General features: G+C 47.3%; 1 long non-coding RNA gene across 1 annotated transcript; it reads right to left on the bottom strand.

Moving 5' to 3' along the window:
- Nucleotides 1-2,839: 2,839 nt before the first annotated feature.
- Nucleotides 2,840-9,286, bottom strand: LOC146027083 (uncharacterized). Its single transcript, XR_014454656.1, has 3 exons — nt 9,030-9,286; nt 4,212-4,302; nt 2,840-3,459 (listed from the first exon to the last, which is right to left on the bottom strand). It is a non-coding gene; the product is annotated as an uncharacterized LOC146027083 (long non-coding RNA).
- Between the last annotated feature and the right edge of the window lie 13,141 nt (nt 9,287-22,427).

Here is a 22,427-nt window from a genome sequence, read left to right as displayed (position 1 = left end):
TTCTCCCCTTCAGTTCAGATCTTGTTAGCAAAGAGGGATTAAGGAAACATCATAATCAAGAAGGTGTATGGAGGGGTCTGTATGAAATGGACACCTGCAGCCAGCATGCAGATCTGACTAGTCTAAAAATGTAGCAATGGATCAGTATGGCAACCATCACACTGGCCATCGGGAACACTCTGCTGGGTCGGGATATCTGCGTCTAATAATGGTGGTCCTGGGCTGGGTACGCCTGCAAAATGTTGAACTTTCATGGTTGACAGTCCCCAAACACAGCAGCTTGGCAATGAAGTCTGTGAGTGATCATGCAGGACCCATTCTGCACAGTATGGGTGCTGTACATATGCAGACTCCCAAACATCGTCTGTGCACATAAACCATCGGCTTTGTATAGAAATCCAAATCAGGTGCTACAGCAGCAGGCTCAGTAGCCTTCCGCTCAGTCACATTACAGATCTCAAAGTATTGTGCAGTGTATCTTGAGCTGGCATTTAATCTTTTACAAGGATACTCATGATAGTCTCTCTCACTTCAACAGGAATTCATATGGGCCATTCCCCCTTTGCAACAATTAAGGGCTCTAACAGCTGCCAAGGCCCCGCCCTCCAAAAAAACACAGAGATCAGTACTTTGTTCCTGTCTTTGGTGTGCACTATAAGATATATTCTAAGCAGGGGGCGTAGGGAGGAGCAGAGCCAGCGGAGCATTAGCTCTGGGCACCGAAATATCACAGGGCGCCGGAGCCATGCAAATCAAGAACTGCCGCCGGCTCCTCCACCATACTTGCCCGCTCCACTGCTCCCCCAGCTCACCCGCTCCCCGCTGTGAGTCTCCCACTGTGTCAGCCACGGGCAGCGGCAGAGCCTCTTGTGCAGGCTGACAGAGAGCTCCGGCGCTCGTGTCAGCCCGCGCCTTATCTCTAGTTGCCAGGCAACCAGAGACGCTAGTTCTCCTTGTGGCTTCCACCTCCGGCGGGGATCGCGTCTCTGGTACCGGTTGCTCTGCAACCAGAGACACTCAGATGCTCCCCTGCAGGTCCTCTTTACTGGCCTGGCCTAGCCAATAGGCGCTTGCGGTCCAACAGCCAATCAGAAGCATCATTGGCTGCTGGACTGCGAGCGCTTATTGGCTAGCGGTCCAGCGGGAGACTTATGAATTGAAAATAGCGGTGGGGAGCCGAAGAGCTGGGTGTGTGGGTGAGTGGGCTGCATTCCCCCTTGGCAACAAGCTATTTCAGTCCCACTTGGCATCAAGCATGAAGCCCCTGGCATCTTATGTGTACATCGGCCGGGGGGCGGTGAGCACCGGAGCGCCCCTCCCCCCCCCCCATATAGTATATATATTTTTTCTTCATTTAATTGATCCGCCCCCAGACCTGGAGTTCCCAGACCTTTTTTTCCAGAAAAATAGTACTGGACACATATATATATTTCTTTGACAATGAATATTTTCTTTATTTAGTAATATTGGAAGAAATGTATATTATTTATTGGTTAATGATATAAACTAATTGTACAAAGCTAATTATTCTTATTTGCTATGTAATGACTTAGCAAATCAGTGCCGATCTTTAATAAAAATATTTTGCATGATAGTGATCTACATGTAAATAAACATTAAAATAAAGCACATAAATCATTACATTCAGTGGTGGAGTGAGGCTGATGAAGTCACAGGCAGCCTTTGTGATGTCACAGGTGTGATAAAAAAAAGGCTGTGCTTGGCACAGGATCATCAGTTATTGGATGAGTGTGAGCTGTGTGGTAGCTTTATTTTGTATTGCTATACATACGCGTTTTCTTATCGCTTTAACGCTGTTTTAGAATGTGGAAGTCTAAGGTAAGCTTATTTTTTATCTGAATATTACAAAATAGTTTAGAGTTTGTTTTTTTTTGGTTCCATTTCATACTTCATTTGTTACAACTCATCATTATCAATAGTGTTTTCTTATTAAATGGGATATGATATGCAAATATTATAAATATTCCCTTATGAATGTGTTTGAGGATTATAATTTTTTGTTCCCATATTCAAATTGTTTAATTTTGGCGCAATGGACTAAATTTACTAAGATGTGAGTTCTATTAAAGATGGGATGCTGTCCGTAACAATCAATACATTTTAATCTATTAGCATCTAGAAGTTATTAAATAAATAAAACGGATAAACTAATTGGTTGCTAATTTTTTGCCTTTGAATCTGTTTAAGATTTGTAATTTTCCATCTACTATTCAAATTGTTTCGATTTGATTCTTTGGCTGGTTTGGTATAAATCAGGGGTATTCAACATGTGGCCCTCCAGCTGCTGTGGAACTACACATACACAGCCCTGTCACAGGTTTACATGCATTAATAGCAAAATGATTGCAGGATGTGCTGCGATATGTAGTTCTACACCAGTTGGAGGACTACATGCTGAATACTCCTGGCCTACATAATCAAATCTACGAGGATATTTTAATACAGAAACCCTCTTCATTAAAAGGCTGATTCAGAGCCAAAACCCCATGTGTATTTTTTATTGTTGGAATTAAGGGCCTTATTCTAGTTCACGCTTTCTGACAAAATCCTTCTTAGATGGACAAAACCATGTGCACTGCAGGGGCAGATGTAAAATGTGTAGAGAGAATTAGATTTGGGTGAGTTATTTTGTTTCTTTGCAGGGTAAATACTGGCTGCTTTATTTTTACACTGCAATATAGATCTCACTTTGAAGTAAAACCCCACCCAAATCTAATTCTCTCTGCACAAGTTACATCTGCCCCACCTGCAGTGCACATGGTTTTGTCCATCTAAGAAGGATTTTATCAGAAAGAGTGAACTAGAATAAGGCCCTAAGTGACATTGGTTTAGTGGGTACAAAACAACTTGAATTATTTTAACATTTATTTTATATTTTTCTAACGCCTGTTTTTCATACATATTTACAGAACTTGTGGCTGCCTTATTTAAGGCTGACATGGACGGATAGACTCCAAATTCTATCAGACATTGGTCTGAGTGACCGAGTTATTGATGCCGCCCAGAAAATACTGCGGAAACAATTTAATGTAGAAGGTTTGCAGTCTACAGTGAGAGCAGTGTCTGGCTCCTTCACCCCCATCTCCGGGCCAGCAGTACAGATCCACCCAGATACGGATCACAATCACTTTTACGTGTCCTGTTATCATAATGGACAAATCCAAATTGCGGACAGTGATGGATGGCAAATTACCCCCTGTGCTAGCAGACAACTGCGAGAACTCTATGGGAATGTTGTGCCAAGAAAACTGCTGCAAAGCCTGGAAATCCTGGATGTGGAGCAACAGAGGCCAAACACAGCGGATTGTGGACTATATTCAATAGCCAATGCTGTGCAGATCCTCTTCACTGGCAGTGTCCCCAGCTGCAGATACAACTATGCATTAATGACGCCACATCTTATACAGTGCCTGGAGACTGGAAACTTTACTCCATTTCCTAAAATTAGGAAAAGAAGATGCCATTATAAATCGGGGACTCTTGATGCAGACAGCAGCCTACACACTGGAAAATTTACAGCAATTCCAGAATCGAGGAAACGGAAACACCTTGAAGAAGGTGGAAGTAACAAACGGTGGAAACGTTCCGGGTATTATTAGCTGCAACTCAACATCAACTCTCAGGTGCAGCCATACCATCAGCTGTCTGGTATGATTGGACTCTAACGTATATGAGCAGTCATGCATCTCCGATAGGTGTAGTCACGGCTCCAGATCACAGTGGCGTCATTAGGGGAACACCAAGGATATCTGGGGATTAGGGCTACTGGCGACACCCCAAAAAAAAAACGACACCTGGCAGCCACCTCATGGGTGTGTTGGAAGAGCTGCTAAGCTGCTAAATAGTTTTAAAATATTGACAGCAATTGGGCCTATACACGGGGAGATGTTGCTGAGCGATCTGAACAGTGTAGATCACTCAGAATTGCTCAGCAAGATTGCTCAGCACACATCACTGTACAGCTATATGTCAGCAATGTGTGCTGAGTGACCTGACAGGGCCAGTGTTCTCCGGTGAGAACACTGGCCCTGACAGGTGATTAACTAGATTTATCAAGCATGCTGTATGTTAATTGCCTGACGATAGCTAGGCGTGGGGCCGTGCATCGCTATCACTATTGCCCCTACACACGGAGCCATGTAGGGAAATTTTTGTAGGTAGGGTTGAGGTGGTAGGGTAAGTACACTTACCTGACTTCAGTCGGGATTCCCTTCATCGAGATGCTGGTTTCGGTATTCTGACTGCCTACATCTTGACTGCAGGTCATCCATATGTATCCCTCTAAAATATTCAACAAGCCTGTAAACTTATAGAAGTAATGTAGTAGAAATCATTGTTAGAGTGTACCTATGTTTTCTATACATACTGATGATCAATAATCAAAGTAGATTAAAAACCTAGCGAGATCTTTAGAGAAGGCAACCGATGCTAGTGGTGAGGGAGCGAAGTGGAGGGTGCAATGGGAGTTACACAGTAGGCTTTCAGATCCTTCTCCCCTTCAGTTCAGATCTTGTTAGCAAAGAGGGATTAAGGAAACATCATAATCAAGAAGGTGTAAGGAGGGGTCTGTATGAAATGGACGCCTGCAGCCAGCATGCAGATCTGACTAGTCTAAAAATGTAGCAATGGATCAGTATGGCAACCATCACACTGGCCATCGGGAACACTCTGCTGGGTCGGGATATCTGCATCTAATAATGGTGGTCCTGGGCTGGGTACACCTGCAAAATGTTGAACTTTCATGGTTGACAGTCCCCAAACACAGCAGCTTGGCAATGAAGTCTGTGAGTGATCATGCAGGACCCATTCTGCACAGTATGGGTGCTGTACATATGCAGACTCCCAAACATCGTCTGTGCACATAAACCATCGGCTTTGTATAGAAATCCAAATCAGGTGCTACAGCAGCAGGCTCAGTAGCCTTCCGCTCAGTCACATTACAGATCTCAAAGTATTGTGCAGTGTATCTTGAGCTGGCATTTAATCTTTTACAAAGATACTCATGATAGTCTCTCTCACTTCAACAGAGATTCATATAGGCCATTCCCCCTTTGCAACAATTAAGGGCTCTAACAGCTGCCAAGGCCCCGCCCTCCAAAAAAACACAGAGATCAGTACTTTGTTCCTGTCTTTGGTGTGCACTATAAGATATATTCTAAGCAGGGGGCGTAGGGAGGAGCAGAGCCAGCGGAGCATTAGCTCTGGGCACCGAAATATCACAGGGCGCCGGAGCCATGCAAATCAAGAACTGCCGCCGGCTCCTCCACCATGCTTGCCCGCTCCACTGCTCCCCCAGCTCACCCGCTCCCCGCTGTGAGTCTCCCACTGTGTCAGCCACGGGCAGCGGCAGAGCCTCTTGTGCAGGCTGACAGAGAGCTCCGGCGCTCGTGTCAGCCCGCGCCTTATCTCTAGTTGCCAGGCAACCAGAGACGCTAGTTCTCCTTGTGGCTTCCACCTCCGGCGGGAATCGCGTCTCTGGTACCGGTTGCTTTGCAACCAGAGACACTCAGATGCTCCCCTGCAGGTCCTCTTTACTGGCCTGGCCTAGCCAATAGGTGCTTGCAGTCCAACAGCCAATCAGAAGCATCATTGGCTGCTGGACTGTGAGCGCCTATTGGCTAGCGGTCCAGCTGGAAACATATGAATCGAAAATAGCGGTCGGGAGCCGAAGAGCTGGGTGGGTGGGTGGGTGAGTGGGCTGCATTCCCCCTTGGCAACAAGCTATTTCAGTCCCCCTGAAGTCCCCCTTGGCAACAAGCTATTTCAGTCCCACTTGGCATCAAGCATGAAGCCCCTGGCATCTTATGTGTACATCGGCCGGGGGGCGGTGAGCACCGGAGCGCCCCCCCCTCCCCTCCCCCCCATATATTATATATTTTTTTTCTTAAGAAAAATAGTACTGGACACAAATATATATTTCTTTGACAATTAATATTTTCTTTATTTAGTAATCTTGGAAGAAATGTATATTATTTATTGGTTAATCATATAAACTAATTGTACAAAGCTAATTATTCTTCTGTGCTATGTAATGACTTAGCAAATCAGTGCCGATCTTTAATAAAAATATTTTGCATGATAGTGATCTACATGTAAATAACCATTAAAATAAAGCACATAAATCATTACATTCAGTGGTGGAGTAAGGCTGATGAAGTCACAGGCAGCCTTTGTGATGTCACAGGTGTGATAAAAAAAAGGCTGTGCTTGGCACAGGATCATCAGTTATTGGATGAGTGTGAGCTGTGTGGTAGCTTTATTTTGTATTGCTATACATACGCGTTTTCTTATCGCTTTAACGCTGTTTTAGAATGTGGAAGTCTAAGGTAAGCTTATTTTTTATCAGAATATTACAAAATAGTTTAGAGGGTTTTTTTTTGTTTGTTCCATTTCATAATTCATTTGTTGCAACTCATCATTATCAATAGTGTTTTCTTATTAAATGGGATATGATATGCAAATATTATAAATATTCCCTTATGAATGTGTTTGAGGATTATAATTTTTTGTTCCCATATTCAAATTGTTTAATTTTGACTCAATGGGCTAAATTTACTAAGATGGGAGTTCTATTAAAGACGGGATGCTGTCCGTAACAATCAATACATTTTAATCTATTAGCATCTAGAAGTTATTAAATAAATAAAACAGATAAACTAATTGGTTGCTATGGGCAACACCCCATCTAATTTTTTCCCTTTGAATCTGTTTAAGATTTGTCAATTTTCATCTGCTATTCAAATTGTTTCGATTTGATTCTTTGGCTGGTTTGGTATAAATCAGGGGTATTGAACATGTGGCCCTCCAGCTGCTGTGGAACTACATATACACAGCCCTGTCACAGGTTTACATGCATTAATAGCAAAATGATTGCAGGATGTGCTGCGATATGTAGTTCTACACCAGTTGGAGGACTACATGCTGAATACTCCTGGCCTACATAATCAAATCTACGAGGATATTTTAATATAGAAACCAGTGGCGTAACTAGAAATTTTGCTCCCCCCTGCCAAAAAAATTCTGGCGCCCCCCTCCTTCCTTCCATTTTTTTGGTAAAAGAAACAGGACAGTTTCTCAGCAATTCGGCTCTCAATAAAAACACCCCCCCCCCCCCAAATTTAAGAAAAACACAAAGAATTTATGAAGAACCTATAGTGTGCCCATTCCAAATAGGTGTGTGGCAATGCTTATTAGACAATATGCAAAACACTGTAATGTCTATTACATATTATACCACACACCATAATGACCCTTAAGGCGATTGCGACCAATCGGCCCAAGTCGTCCCACCCTGACATGCCGTCGGGTCCGATGCGCGCTCCCATGCGCAACTGACCCGACCAGGTGGTCGGACCGGTAGGCCGTCTGACCACCCGTTTCTCCTGGTGGTGAGGCGGGTGGGAAACAGGGACGCATGCAATCCATCACAATGAATCGCATGCGTCCCTGCCGCCGGGAAGGTCCTCGCAGGCTATCGGGTGTCCGTACACTGCTGCGAGACATTGCAGACAGTGTATGGACACCTTAACACATCGCTATCCATACACACTGGGCAAAAATGCCCAGTGTGTATGGACCTTTAGGGTGAGTGCCAATCCACAAATAAGATACCCCCTTCAGAGCTGACAGGGGGGCCTTGAGGTATATATATGTGTGTGTGTGTGTGTGTGTATACACATATTTTATTGTCGAGAGATCCTGCGTTACCCAGAAATGTTTCTAATACATCCAGGATATACACGCACACATACCATACAGACACACAGGACTTACATGCACATAAACCATACAGACATGCATCACATACACGCACATACATACATACACACAGGACATGCATGCACACATACAGTAATCGCACACATACCGTACAGACACACAGGACATACACGCACACATACCATAGACACACACAGGACATTCAAGCACACATACCATACAGACACACAGGACATACACGCACACATACCATGCAGACACACAGGACATACACGCACACATACCATACAGACACACAGGACATACACGCACACATACCATGCAGACACACAGGATATACACGCACACATACCATGCAGACACACAGGACATACACGCACACATACCATACAGACACACAGGACATACACGCACACATACCATACAGACACACAGGACATACACGCACACATACCATGCAGACACACAGGACATACACGCACACATACCATGCAGACACACAGGACATACACGCACACATACCATACAGACACACAGGACATACACGCACACATACCATGCAGACACACAGGACATACACGCACACATACCATGCAGACACACAGGACATACACGCACACATACCATACAGACACACAGGATATACACGCACACATACCATGCAGACACACAGGACATACACGCACACATACCATGCAGACACACAAGATATACACGCACACATACCATATACACACACAGGATATACACGCACACATACCATATACACACACACACACACGACATACAAGCACACATACCATACAGACACACAAGACATACACGCGCACATACCATACACATAAACACACACACACACACAGGACATACACGCACACATACCATAGACACAAAGGACATACACACACATGGCATACAGGCACAGATACCATACATACACACACACACACACACAAAGCATATTTATAAATATACACAAGCTATAGACACACATAGTATACACAAAGGACAAAAACACACACACACACACACTCACACATAGCATTCAAACAAAGTATACATACATTATACATACAAACAGCATACTTACAAACACCAATACTAAAACAAATAACCCCCACAAGCAATGGAGGGCACCCAGTTTCCACATACCCAGCCCTCCCCCTTCCCACTGCAGCTACCAGTACAACATAGTGCTCACTGGGCCACCAGCATACATTAATGGTGCCCACATTCTTCACCCCCTGCCCATGCCTCTCCAGCTGGCACCCACAACAAGGGACACAGACCTGTCAGTTGTCCATTCCAGGCAGGTTCATCTTCGTGTCTCAGGCAGCCCCATGCGTTGTAGACACATAGAGAAGAGCTTCCTGAGTGCCGAGGATCTCTGCGCTGCAGCGCCACCTACAGGCAGCTCAGCAGTACATCCTTAGCTTTCTCCCAGCAGCTTGCACAGGACAGCCTTCGGCTCCGAGAGAGCCGTGACCCTCCTGCGCCCCAGTGGCGCCGGCTCCCCCCCGCGACCGCTGGGGCTGCCTATGCCTAGTTACGCCACTGATAGAAACCCTCATCATTAAAAGGCTGATTCAGAGCCAAAAACCCATGTGTATTTTTTATTGTTGGAATTAAGGGCCTTATTCTAGTTCACGCTTTCTGACAAAATCCTTCTTAGATAGACAAAACCATGTGCACTGCAGGGGGCAGATGTAAAATGTGTAGAGAGAATTAGATTTGGGTGAGTTATTTTGTTTCTTTGCAGGGTAAATACTGGCTGCTTTATTTTTACACTGCAATATAGATCTCACTTTGAAGTAAAACCCCACCCAAATCTAATTCTCTCTGCACAAGTTACATCTGCCCCACCTGCAGTGCACATGGTTTTGTCCATCTAAGAAGGATTTTTTTCAGAAAGAGTGAACTAGAATAGGCCCTAAGTGACATTGGTTTAGTACGTACAAAAAAAACTTGAATTATTTTAACATTTATTTTAAATTTTTCTAACGACTGTTTTTCATACATATTTACAGAACTTGTGGCTGCCTTATTTAAGGCTGACATGGACGGATAGACTCCAAATTCTATCAGACATTGGTCTGAGTGACCGAGTTATTGATGCCGCCCAGAAAATACTGCGGAAACAATTTAATGTAGAAGGTTTGCAGTCTACAGTGAGAGCAGTGTCTGGCTCCTTCACCCCCATCTCCGGGCCAGCAGTACAGATCCACCCAGATACGGATCACAATCACTTTTACGTGTCCTGTTATCATAATGGACAAATCCAAATTGCGGACAGTGATGGATGGCAAATTACCCCCTGTGCTAGCAGACAACTGCGAGAACTCTATGGGAATGTTGTGCCAAGAAAACTGCTGCAAAGCCTGGAAATCCTGGATGTGGAGCAACAGAGGCCAAACACAGCGGATTGTGGACTATATTCAATAGCCAATGCTGTGCAGATCCTCTTCACTGGCAGTGTCCCCAGCTGCAGATACAACTATGCATTAATGACGCCACATCTTATACAGTGCCTGGAGACTGGAAACTTTACTCCATTTCCTAAAATTAGGAAAAGAAGATGCCATTATAAATCGGGGACTCTTGATGCAGACAGCAGCCTACACACTGGAAAATTTACAGCAATTCCAGAATCGAGGAAACGGAAACACCTTGAAGAAGGTGGAAGTAACAAACGGTGGAAACGTTCCGGGTATTATTAGCTGCAACTCAACATCAACTCTCAGGTGCAGCCATACCATCAGCTGTCTGGTATGATTAGACTCTAACGTATATGAGCAGTCATGCATCTCCGATAGGTGTAGTCACGGCTCCAGATCACAGTGGCGTCATTAGGGGAACACCAAGAATATCTGGGGATTAGGGCTACTGGCGACACCCCAAAAAAAAAAAACGACACCTGGCAGCCACCTCATGGGTGTGTTGGAAGAGCTGCTAAGCTGCTAAATAGTTTTAAAATATTGACAGCAATTGGGCCTATACACGGGGAGATGTTGCTGAGCGATCTGAACAATGTAGATCACTCAGAATTGCTCAGCAAGATTGCTCAGCACACATCACTGTACAGCTATATGTCAGCAATGTGTGCTGAGTGATCTGACAGGGCCAGTGTTCTCCGGTGAGAACACTGGCCCTGACAGGTGATTAACTAGATTTATCAAGCATGCTGTATGTTAATTGACTGACGATAGCTAGGCATGGGGCCGCGCATCGCTATCACTATTGCCCCTACACACGGAGCCATGTAGGGAAATTTTTGAAGGTAGGGTTGAGGTGGTAGGGTAAGTACACTTACCTGACTTCAGTCGGGATTCCCTCCATCGAGATGCTGGTTTCGGTATTCTGACTGCCTACATCTTGACTGCAGGTCATCCATATGTATCCCTCTAAAATATTCAACAAGCCTGTAAACTTATAGAAGTAATGTAGTAGAAATCATTGTAAGAGTGTACCTATGTTCAGGGCCGTTTCTACAGGCGGACAAGCCGTGCAGCAGCCCGGGGCGCCGCACGGCTTGTCCACCTCTTTTAAACAGCCGGGGCGCCCGCAGCTGAGCTCACCCCAATGCCGCCCGCCCGCCGCCGGCGCCGCCTCCGAGTTCCTCCCCCTCTCCCTGTCCGCAATGAACAGAGGCTGAGCAGGCACAGCGTGAGTGATTTCCGAGGGGAGGGGAGCGCATCGCGCGACGCTCTCCTTCCCCTCGCTCACTGTGCCATTAGGCTGTCAGCCAATCATAGAGCTCGCGGGCTGCCAGCCAATCAGGAGCCAGCCCGCGAGATATGAATGGCTGACGGCTCAGGGACACAGTGAAAGTGAAAGCAACAGCACCAGCGGGCAGCAGCGGGGGACTGGAGGGGGAGACCCAGAGAGGCAGTAAGTTGTGCTGCTGGCACTTTGGGGGCATGTGTGGCACTGTGGGGGCATATGTGTGTCACTGTGGGGGCATATGTGTGGCACTGGGGACACATCTGTGGCACTATGGGCATATTTGGCACTGTGGGGGCATATATATGTGGCACTGTATGGGCATATGTGTGGCACTGTATGGGAATATGTGTGGCACTGGGGACACATCTGTGGCACAATGGGCATATTTGGCACTGTGGGGGCATATATATGTGGCACTGTGGGGGCATATGTGTGGCACTGTATGGGCATATGTGTGGCACTGTGGGGGCATATGTGTGGCACTGTATGGGCATATGTGTGGCACTGTGGGGGCATATGTGTGGCACTGGGGACACATCTGTGGCACTATGGGCATATTTGGCACTGTGGGGGCATATATATGTGGCACTGTATGGGCATATGTGTGGCACTGTGGGGGCATATCTGGCACATCTGGCACTGTGGGGGCATATATATGTGGCACTGTATGGGCATATATATGTGGCACTGTATGGGCATATGTGTGGCACTGTATGGGCATATGTGTGGCACTGTATGGGCATATGTGTGTCACTGTGGGGGCATATGTGTGGCATTGGGGACATATCTGTGGCACTAGGGGCATATTTGGCACTGGGGGCATATATATGTGGCACTGTGGGGGCGTATCTGGCACTGTATTGGCATATGTGTGGCACTGTGGGGGCATATATGCCACTGTGGCGCGCGCAATTTCTTCTATGTTGTGTTCACTTTTTTTTTTTGGGGGGGGGGGCGCATTTTCATTCCTTTGCCCTGGGAGCTAAATTGTCTAGAAACGGCCCTGCCTATGTTTTCTATACATACTGATGATCAATAATCAAAGTAGATTAAAATAAACAGTGATTCTTATGTTGTAACATATATATATATATATATATATATATGTATATATTTATATATATATATATATCTCTTATATATTTAGCCAGATTTGTCACTCAAAGCCAGTGTATATAACAGTGGGCGGGGTTCCATGGGTAATTGACAGGCCCGACGAGCATTATACACATATACCCACAACTGGCCAACGTTATACACAGTCCTGGGTTCTACACACATTCCCTTAGCCAGCTCCAGCAAGAACCTGCCCCCCAACTAGGGTGACCAACTTTCCAATGGCCCAACCCGGGACAGGTCTGAGCGGGCTCGACACCCCCCCGCGCGCGCGTGCACCAACCGCCGCGCCCCGCCCGGAATGTCGGGTAAGACACTGTAACGGAAGCTGTTGCGCTATATATAAGACGCTGTAACGGGATATGCTGCACACTATATAAGACACTGGCCCTTATTCTGATTGACGCGTACTTTACCGCATACTTTCGGATCGCGTCTTTACGGCGTCTGCGCATGCGTGGAGAACGCCACGCGCATGTGCCACGCATAGACTCCGTACCTGTTCGGGCAAATCCCGTACAAAACTGGTCACCGCAATCATTCGGGAAATATGGGCGTATTATGGGCGTCATGCGGAATGACACATGGGCGTAGTTTCAAAGTGGGCAAAACGGGGCGGAAACATGGGCGGACACGGGGGAGTACACTTATGTTGGGGGGCGTGCATTCGGATAGCACTCCGAATGCACGCGAACAAAAAGGAAAGAAATGTGCGGTGTCCAAAAGGCCACTATTGCTTTGCGGACACCACTCGTTCCTGCGGGAGGCGAACGGACCGCCTAATGACTACAAGCATTAACACCTGAACCCAATAAAATCGACTCCTTTACTCATTAATCACTAATAGGACGCTTGTCAGTGCTTTAATTGAAACCATTGCTGCTTCAAGGAAACCTTACTAATCACCCACATATGCTGTACTTCTGACACACTTTAAACCTGCTAACAATGGACATGACTGAATATTAATACTAGCAATACACATGTGTATGCGACATGTACTAATTAAACCACACAATTGTTGTAAAGTAAAGCAATTTATTTATATACATTTCACAGTCAATGCCACTGTGATGCAATGACAAAAAAATAAAAATACCAAAAAAAACAAACCATGGCAGGAATGTACCAAAATAAATTATAATACAAAACAAATATAATTGCACACAGATGGACTCCAGCACCTCCTATGTGCCACTGCACATGCAGCCAGTGGGAAATGAGGAGGCTGCTGGCCCTTCTACAGCAGGCCAACCTGCACCTGACCATTCTACAGCAGGGCAACCTACACCTGGCCCTTCTGCAGCAGGCCAACCTGCAGCTGGCTCATATGCACCATCAGCAGAATCTTTTGGAACACAACCGGGGACTTAGCAACATCACATCAAGTGCAGCTGACAGTAATGGCAGGCAAAAGAGGGCAACAGGGGAACCAAAAAGGACATTGGAAGCAAGGGCTCATCTGGTTACCCTCAGCACGTGATTGGACACAAGAAGCTGACACACACAGTACAATGGAAGATTTGGGATGAGATAACGGTGGAGATTAATGCAGCCACAAGTTCATTTTCGACCACGTTTGGCCTTGGTAGGCTCCTTGGCCTGTGCAGCAGCTCTTCGGGCACGGCCAGATGCTGGGGCAGGTGGAGCAGATGCTGGTGAGGGGTTGGCTGGTCTACCCCTCCTGCCAGCAGGGAGTGTTGCTGGTGGTAATGCACCAGAAACGGATGACATTAGGACCCTGTTGCTGTTAACCAGCTCCACCATAAGCTCATTATGGTGGAGGAGGAGATCATTTTGGCGGGTGGCTTGCTCGGCCAGCACCTGAGCACTTGCAGCCATGGCCTGCAGGCTCCCAGCGATGGCCTGCTGGGTGCTGACCAAGCTCGCCATGATCTCCTCGGTCCTATGCATCCGTTCTGATGCCAACTCTCCCTGCTGGTTTATGTCCCCAAGCATCTGGGCCAACCTGGCCAAATCGGCTTGGGCCGATGGCTGCTGCTGCACAGGCCTACCACTGGGGCCAGGTGGCACGGACTCCTCCACCTCCTGACCAGAGTCGTCACCAAGCAGTGGGGTGTCTGTGGAAAATGATAAACACAATTAGGACACATTCTAAGATAATTACTTGCACAAGCTTATGGCATGACCAATATTTACCTTCCAGAAAAGACGCAAACACTTCAGCTGGGGCCTCGCTATCCATCGTGCTAACCCCCCTGACCTCCTCAACTGATATACAGCTCTCGGCCAGCAACTCCAGGGGGGTGAGCTCTAGCCCTGATGGCATGGGCCCGGCCCCAGATGTCTGGCTGTGTTCCCACCGCTTGGTCATCTTCCTCTTCAGGTTGGTTTTGAAGTCCTGCCACCTGCAATGTAAGTTGACATATTAATCCATGTCACTCCAGATGTTTGCTGTTGCAGCCATTGCTCTGTGCTACATATTACGACATGTGCTTAATGTCCAAAAGATAACATTACATGCAACTATGATATCAACCGTTACAATACACATTCACAATCACCATACTCTAACTCTCAACTAAATAACATGGCAATAATGTCTGTGTATCGTAACAACCTCACGGGCCATTTGCAAAATCCATCTAAGCATGAATTCAATCATTACTTGTCTATTACTGGGCACATGTATCACAAAACAACTTGCCTCTTCTTCACATGGTCCGTCTCACGAACTTGTGGCGCTACTTCATTAATCTCTGCCGTTATCTGTTCCCAAATCTTCCATCTGCGTGTGTGTGTCAGCTTCTCCGATGGACACTCAATCCAATCACGTGCTCGGGGAACCAGGATGGCAAGCTCCTGTGCTTCATATGCCTTATTTCTTGTAGTTGGTTCCTCTGTTGCCCTTGCTCTCCCCTTGCCACGTCCATGGCCACGCCCCCTGGCACGTGTCGCTGCACTTGAAGTGCTGGCCATGGTACTATCTTGTGAAGTCCCCGGTTGTGTTCCAAAAGATTCTGCTGATGGTGCATATGAGCCAGCTGCAGGTTGGCCTGCTGCAGAAGGGCCAGGTGTAGGTTGCCCTGCTGTAGAATGGTCAGGTGCAGGTTGCCCTGCTGTAGAAGGGCCAGCAGCCTCCTCATTACCCACTGGCTGCATGTGCAGTGGCACATAGGTGGTGCTGGAGTCCATCTGGTCAAATAGTTGCTGCAGGTCTGGGTCCACCTCTGGTTGTGATCCAGACATGTTAGCAACAACATTGTCACCTTCTAATACACCTTTATATACTGTTTGTGTATCCTGTTTGGCGGACATCAGCGGCAGCTGCGTTCCGTGCACGAGCGTACGTCGCTGTTTTTTCGCGCCGCATACGGTGGCGGAAATTCCATTGTGTAAAACCTGGCGAAACTTCGACATGAAATACTGGTCACCAATTCTAACATTGCATAGAATCTTCTGCTACACCTGTGACTATCGCACAATACACATGCTATTTGCTAGCATGACATGACATTTGGTTCATGACTACTGTGGTATTGTGGCGTTTGATTGCAAGCTAAAAGTAGCCCAATCCCTTAGAAAATCCAGGCCACAAGTCATGCAATACTCATCACTACTGTTATAGACCACACATGTGACAGGCCTATAAATAGTGAATTGCTGCTAGAATCATTTGTCTCCAGATCTGGACTTGTCAGGGTCTAAGGTAAGCTCTTCCATGGTCCTTGTAGATATGTTATCCATTAACAATGTAAGTGTATGAATGTATGCACCATTGCCTCACTGACTACAGATTGTTGGGCCAGCAAAGTCTTTGTAGCATTATTGCAACATGTCACATGTTCACTATTTCACTCACAGGTGTTAAACCTGTGTGTGTTCATCTATTGCAGGACAACATGTCCCAGCAATAGCTGGAATGTCTCATAGTACATGATGTCGGCAACAAATGCAGACACCTTTGATACTCAAGTAGTGTTTAGTAGTTCGATGTTGTAAGCATCTGTGTGTTTAGGACGGTGTGTATTGAGTTCATATTATTGTTACATCATTATAGAGTCAAATGGATCTTCGGGATTTTACGGGGCGGCCATCTATTGTACGTATTGAAGCCTACAAATCTATTAGTAGTGGGATATGGCCATTATGTGCATAGGTGCATCAGTATTTATGTTCATTTCTTTATAGGTTGCTGAAGCAATGCTGCGGGACATGGAAAGGAGGCTAAGGGCACTTGCGGCTCTCCCCACTCGTCGCCCAAGGAGGCCAGGACGTGCTAGAATCTATCGCACACGGGTGACTCTGTTTGCTATGCCCGATGATGAGGTACTTACTAGGTACCGGTTACCGCCACATGTAATTCTGGATCTGCTCTCGTTAATTGAGAGTGATCTGGAACCTCTACACGGGATCACGACAGCAATTCCGCCTCACACACAGCTGCTGGCGGTGTTGCATTTCTGCGCCTCAGGATCATTCCAACAAGTAGTGGCAGTACTTGCTGGAATATCTCAGCCGGCCTTCTGCCGAATCCTGAGGCGTGTGACGTCGGCCATGTTCAGGCGCAAGGGGCACTTCATGGCCATGACATTTGCCACCGAGACCCTGCGCAGAAGCCAGCAGGCCTTCCATCAAATTGCTGGCTTCCCTTATGTGATAGGGGCTGTGGATGGCACCCATGTACCATTTGTGCCTCCATCTCGAAGTGAGAAGATATATAGGAACCGCAAATTGTTCCACTCACTGAACGTGATGGTGGTATGTGGCCCATCCATGGAAATTCTCGCCTTCAACTCGAAGTTTCCCGGAAGTGCCCATGACTCTCATGTCATCCGACAAACCGGGATATGGCAAAGACTACAAGAGCTGGAAGGCCGTGATGCGTGGGTTCTGGGTGACTCCGGTTACCCATGTACGCCCTGGCTACTTACGCCGTACAGCTACCCAGCACCGGGCCCACAGGAGGCATTCAATGGGGCGCATGTTGCCACCAGGCAAGTGGTGGAGCGCTCAATTGGCCTTTTAAAGGGTCGATTTAGAGTGCTCCACCGCACTGGTGGTGACTTACAGTATGCGCCTCAAATGGTGTCGAGGATCGTGGGCCTGTGTATATTTTTCCACAACATTGCTGTGCGGCGTGAGCAGGGGCTGGCTGGCAACTTTTAGCCTAGGGGGCAAGTCCAGAGCACTGGCCCATAATCAGCCAAGTCACCGTCGGAAGGAATGCTTTTGCGCGCCGTAGGCGCGCCGAAAAAATAGGGGCGTGGCCTATCATAAGGGGCGTTGCCTGTACCATGATTGTATTGTGTACCTGCAGATTGCACATTTTAGCGAACCTTGTAATACCCATTACACATAAAGCCACATGCCGTAATGCCAATTACACATTATGCTGAACACCATGATGCCAGTTACACATTACACCCAACACTGCGATGCTAATTACTCAATACACCGCACACTGTGATGCTAATTACACATTATGCTGCACACCTTGATGCCCATTACACCCCATACTGTGATGGCAATTACCCAATGCTCCCCACACCGTAATGTCCATTACGCCCCATACCATGATGCCCATTACACCGCACAATGTGATGTCCACAGTGCCAGATATGCCCCCACAGTGCAAGATATTCCGCCACAGTACCAAATACACATATGCCCCCACAGTGCCAGACACAAATGCCGCCACAGTGCCAGATATTCTGCCACAGTGCCAAATACGCATATTCCTCCACAGTGCCAGATATGCCCCCAGAGTGCCAGAGACACATATGCCCCCACAGTGCCAGAGACACATATGCCCCCACAGTGCCAGAGACACATATTCCCCCACAGTGCCAAAGACACATATGCCCCCACAGTGCCAGATATGCCCCCACAGTGCCAGAGACACATATGCCCCCACAGTGCCAGAGACACATATGCCCCCTCAGTGCCAGAGACACATATTCCCCCACAGTGCCAAAGACACATATGCCCCCACAGTGCCAGATATGCCCCCACAGTGCCAGAGACACATATGCCCCCACAGTGCCAGAGACACATATGCCCCCACAGTGCCAAATACACATATGCCCCCACAGTGCCAGACACATATGCCCCCACAGTGCCAGATACACATATGTCCCCACAGTGCCAGATACACATATGCCCCCACAGTGCCAGATACACATATGCCCCCACAGTGCCAGATATGCCCCCACAGTGCCAAATACACATATGCCCCACAGTGCCAGATACACATATGCCCCCACAGTGCCAAATACACATATGCCCCCACAGTGCCAGATACACATATGCCCCCACAGTGCCAAATACACATATGCCCCCACAGTGCCAAATACATATATGCCCCCACAGTGCCAGATATGCCCCCCACAGTGCCAGATACACATATGCCCCCACACAGTGCCAGATATGCCCCCACACAGTGCCAGATATGCCCCCACACAGTGCCAGATATGCCCCCACACAGTGCCAGATATGCCCCCACACAGTGCCAGATATGCCCCCACAGTGACAGAAACACATATGCTGGGGTGAGGGAGGGGGGGGGGGGGAGAGCGCTTACCCACTCGCTAGCTGCGGGCCGTGCTGCGGCTGGATCAGCTTCTCCAGCCCTCCTGCGCTGGCCGCGGCTTCCAGAACACGGCCGCGGCTACAGGAAAATGGCCGCCGGCCTCCTGCACTGAGAACATGTCCTCAGTGCAGGGGGCCGGCGGCCATTTTCCTGTAGCCGCGGCCGTGTTCTGTAAGCCGCGGCCAGTGCAGGAGGGCTGGAGAAGCTGATCCAGCCGCAGCACGGCCCGCAGCCAGTGGGTGGGTAAGCGGCCCGGGGGGCATATGGCACTCTGCCCCCCGGCCCAGCCCGCCCCTGGGCGTGAGATACCCTTTGATGAGTGGGAGGTACCATCTGAGCCGCAAGATCCGCCCATGCGCCCATCCCGCGCCCCTGAATGCCGGAGGGGATACCAGCTGCGGGACTCTGTGGCGCAAAGATACTTCAGGTACATTTTATCTAGTTGACCAGAACACACCAATTGTTGTAAAAATCACCCCTTCAAATAAGTACAGTGTGGTAGTTGTCAGTGTTACAAAACGACAATTATCCAGCCTGCCCTCCTAATGGCAAAGAAATAGTAGATATTTATCATATGTGCTTAGTTTTGGGGGAAGTACAATATAGGTGCTCATTATTATACCTTGTACAAGGGATCTTATGTGTTTGTTATATCTTCATTATTGTAGTTGATACTATCCCTGATGACTGGTGAGTACATTGATTTATTCTCTAATGTGTTGGGGTTTTTTTCCTGTGTTGATGTATGATTTGTTTGCAGATATATATATATATATATATATGATATTTGAATTTATTAACATGTTTAAACATTTCAAGGAGCAGGCAGGCAGGCAGGCAGGCACCCAGGCAGGCAGCCAGCCAGGCAGCCAGGCAGGCAGCGCTGGTGTATAATGCTGGACTCAGGATACCTGCAAGTATGTGTATGTGTCTTTTAAACATAAATGTACGCATACACATAGATGCATAGAGTAAGTAATGCTAAGTACAGCTATGCGTTGCTAAGCTATAGCACGCGTTGCTTGGCGGAGCGAGGCGTCATTGGATTTGCTAAGTGCATACACACTGTGTTTTATATATATCAGATTTGTTCATTCCCATACATCAGCACTACTGTTTTGAAGGCATGCGAATTTGTCACCATTTGTGTTGGCGCAGAGACGCTGTTCATGTAAAGATGAACAATAAAGTTATTAACACAAATAACTGTGATAAACCAATGCCACCACCTGATTGGTTGATTGATGCCATTGTTAACATGGCGGAGACACGAAGGGCAGACCCGTTTTCGCCTGCGGAGCTGAGGGTTCTGGTCTCCGTCATGGAGACAAGGCTGGGCCGTGCGGGGCCCTTTATCAGCAATAGACATAAGCGCCGGGCCTATGCTGCGGCAGGGCGCAGGATTTACGCCCGCACTCGGGTGCGGAGGACCATCGGGCAGCTCGAGAGGCGGTGGTCGGACCTCCGCAGGCGCCAGCCCCAGCTGTTACAGCAAATTAGGGGCGAAATAGCTGATTGTGAGTATTTTAGCTATGAAATTTCGCACTTACAACATAGCATATAGAAACAATAAAATGTGTCTCATGATAAGTGGGTGTCCATGGGTTTAAAAGTCCATAGACTGTTATGTGTGCTTCTTCCTGGTTAACATGCAGTCATGTGGCTTTTATATGTAATGACATAGCATTGATGATTCTGATGCATACAATGTGCCAGATCTAATATGTGTTACACATTGATAAATGCCAGGGTTGTAATGTTTGAACAAATTACTAACAATCACATAATAATTTAAATGTCACATTTTGGAGTCCATTAACAGTAAGGAGCTACTTTCCAGCATCGTTTGCCATCATTATCACCCTTCCATGTATGTCTTGTTATGGATTAATACATGTGCCCCAATGACCCGACATTGACCATGATTTTTTTTTCTACCACACAGCACGAGACCGAGCCCGACAGGCACGTGAAGAGGCCGAGGCAGCCCTGGCCGAGGAGGAGGGCCAAGAGCCTGAGGAGGAGGTGGCGGCAAGGGTGGAGGAGGAGCAAGTGGAGGAGGAGGAGGAAATGTTGGAGGAGCAAGTGGAGGAGATGGTGGAGGAGATGGTGGAGGAGGTGGTGGAGGAGGAGGAGGTGCCTGAGGAGGTGGTGGTGGAGGAGGTGGAAGAGGAGTTGGTGGCAGAGGAGGAGGTGTTGGTGGCGGAGGAGGAGGTGGAGGAGGAGGTGGTGGTGGTGGAGGAGGAGGTGGAGGAAGAGGTGGTGGTGGTGGAGGAGGTGGTTGTGGCGGAGGAGGTGGACGAGGTGATGGTGGCGGAGGAGCTGGCGGAGGAGGGGGCTGAGGAGGCCACGGTTGCCCCAGAGGTGTCCGAATCCGAGGGGGAGGAGGCGTGTCAGGCCCCGGAGTCCCATCAGATCGGTATGTTTACATAATGCATCATTCATGAAGTAGTTGTACTGGTATTTGTTATGTAGCACTGGTGATTAAAAATTTTGGTACAATACTATTAATACAGACCCCAAAGTGGGTAGCTCCAGATACAGGTACGGGTTAGATGGGGTGTCCAAGGCATCCCTTTCATCCAGGACACCTCTGAATTACACAGGTTTGTGGGATGGCTTGGAGCTCCATTTTGACTGCCACATAACCGTTGTAGTTAAACAGGATCCTGGAGTAAAGGGATGAGTGGATCATTTGTGGATTAAATTCACCTGCTGCAAGCGTTGATTATGAGCCATCAAATAGTGGAATCTATATTGTTGGTGAATGTTATTTCTAAACTATAGGATGTATGCTATAAATGGAGTATGGCCCGGCCTACCTTGGAATGGAGTCACAAGTTGCCAGTGTCCCAGGAGCCTCCTCTACCTAAACACCCCCTGTAGTTCAGATTGTTTTTTTGCCCTCACAGAATTGTAGGTTGGTTTAGACAGAATTATGATTTTGAGGATGTGTACTGTGCATTCCTGACATTTGCATAACTCCCATGCCACGAACCAACACTGAACTTAGACTGAGGAGATTGTGACAAGTTCTTATTGACGGAGGCCATGACATGCTTGTCATTGGTTAGTCATGGGTGGGTTGTGACTGAGAAGAAACACTATGACTGTTATGTCTTCTGCAGAGTAAAGGGTAGAGGGAAAAAAACACAGTATGTAGTAAATAAGTTTGCATGTATGTATATATGTATGTATGTGTCATATCTATTTATCTATGTGTGTCTCTATCTCTCTACATAGATATATATATATATATATATATATATATATATATATATACACACACATGTCA

Source organism: Crinia signifera, chromosome 8, assembly GCF_055691185.1.
Source record: "Crinia signifera chromosome 8, ASM5569118v1, whole genome shotgun sequence".
Classification (NCBI taxonomy): Eukaryota; Metazoa; Chordata; class Amphibia; order Anura; family Myobatrachidae; genus Crinia; species Crinia signifera.
Note: the sequence above shows the minus strand (reverse complement) of the source record. Positions and strands in the feature narration are given on the sequence as shown.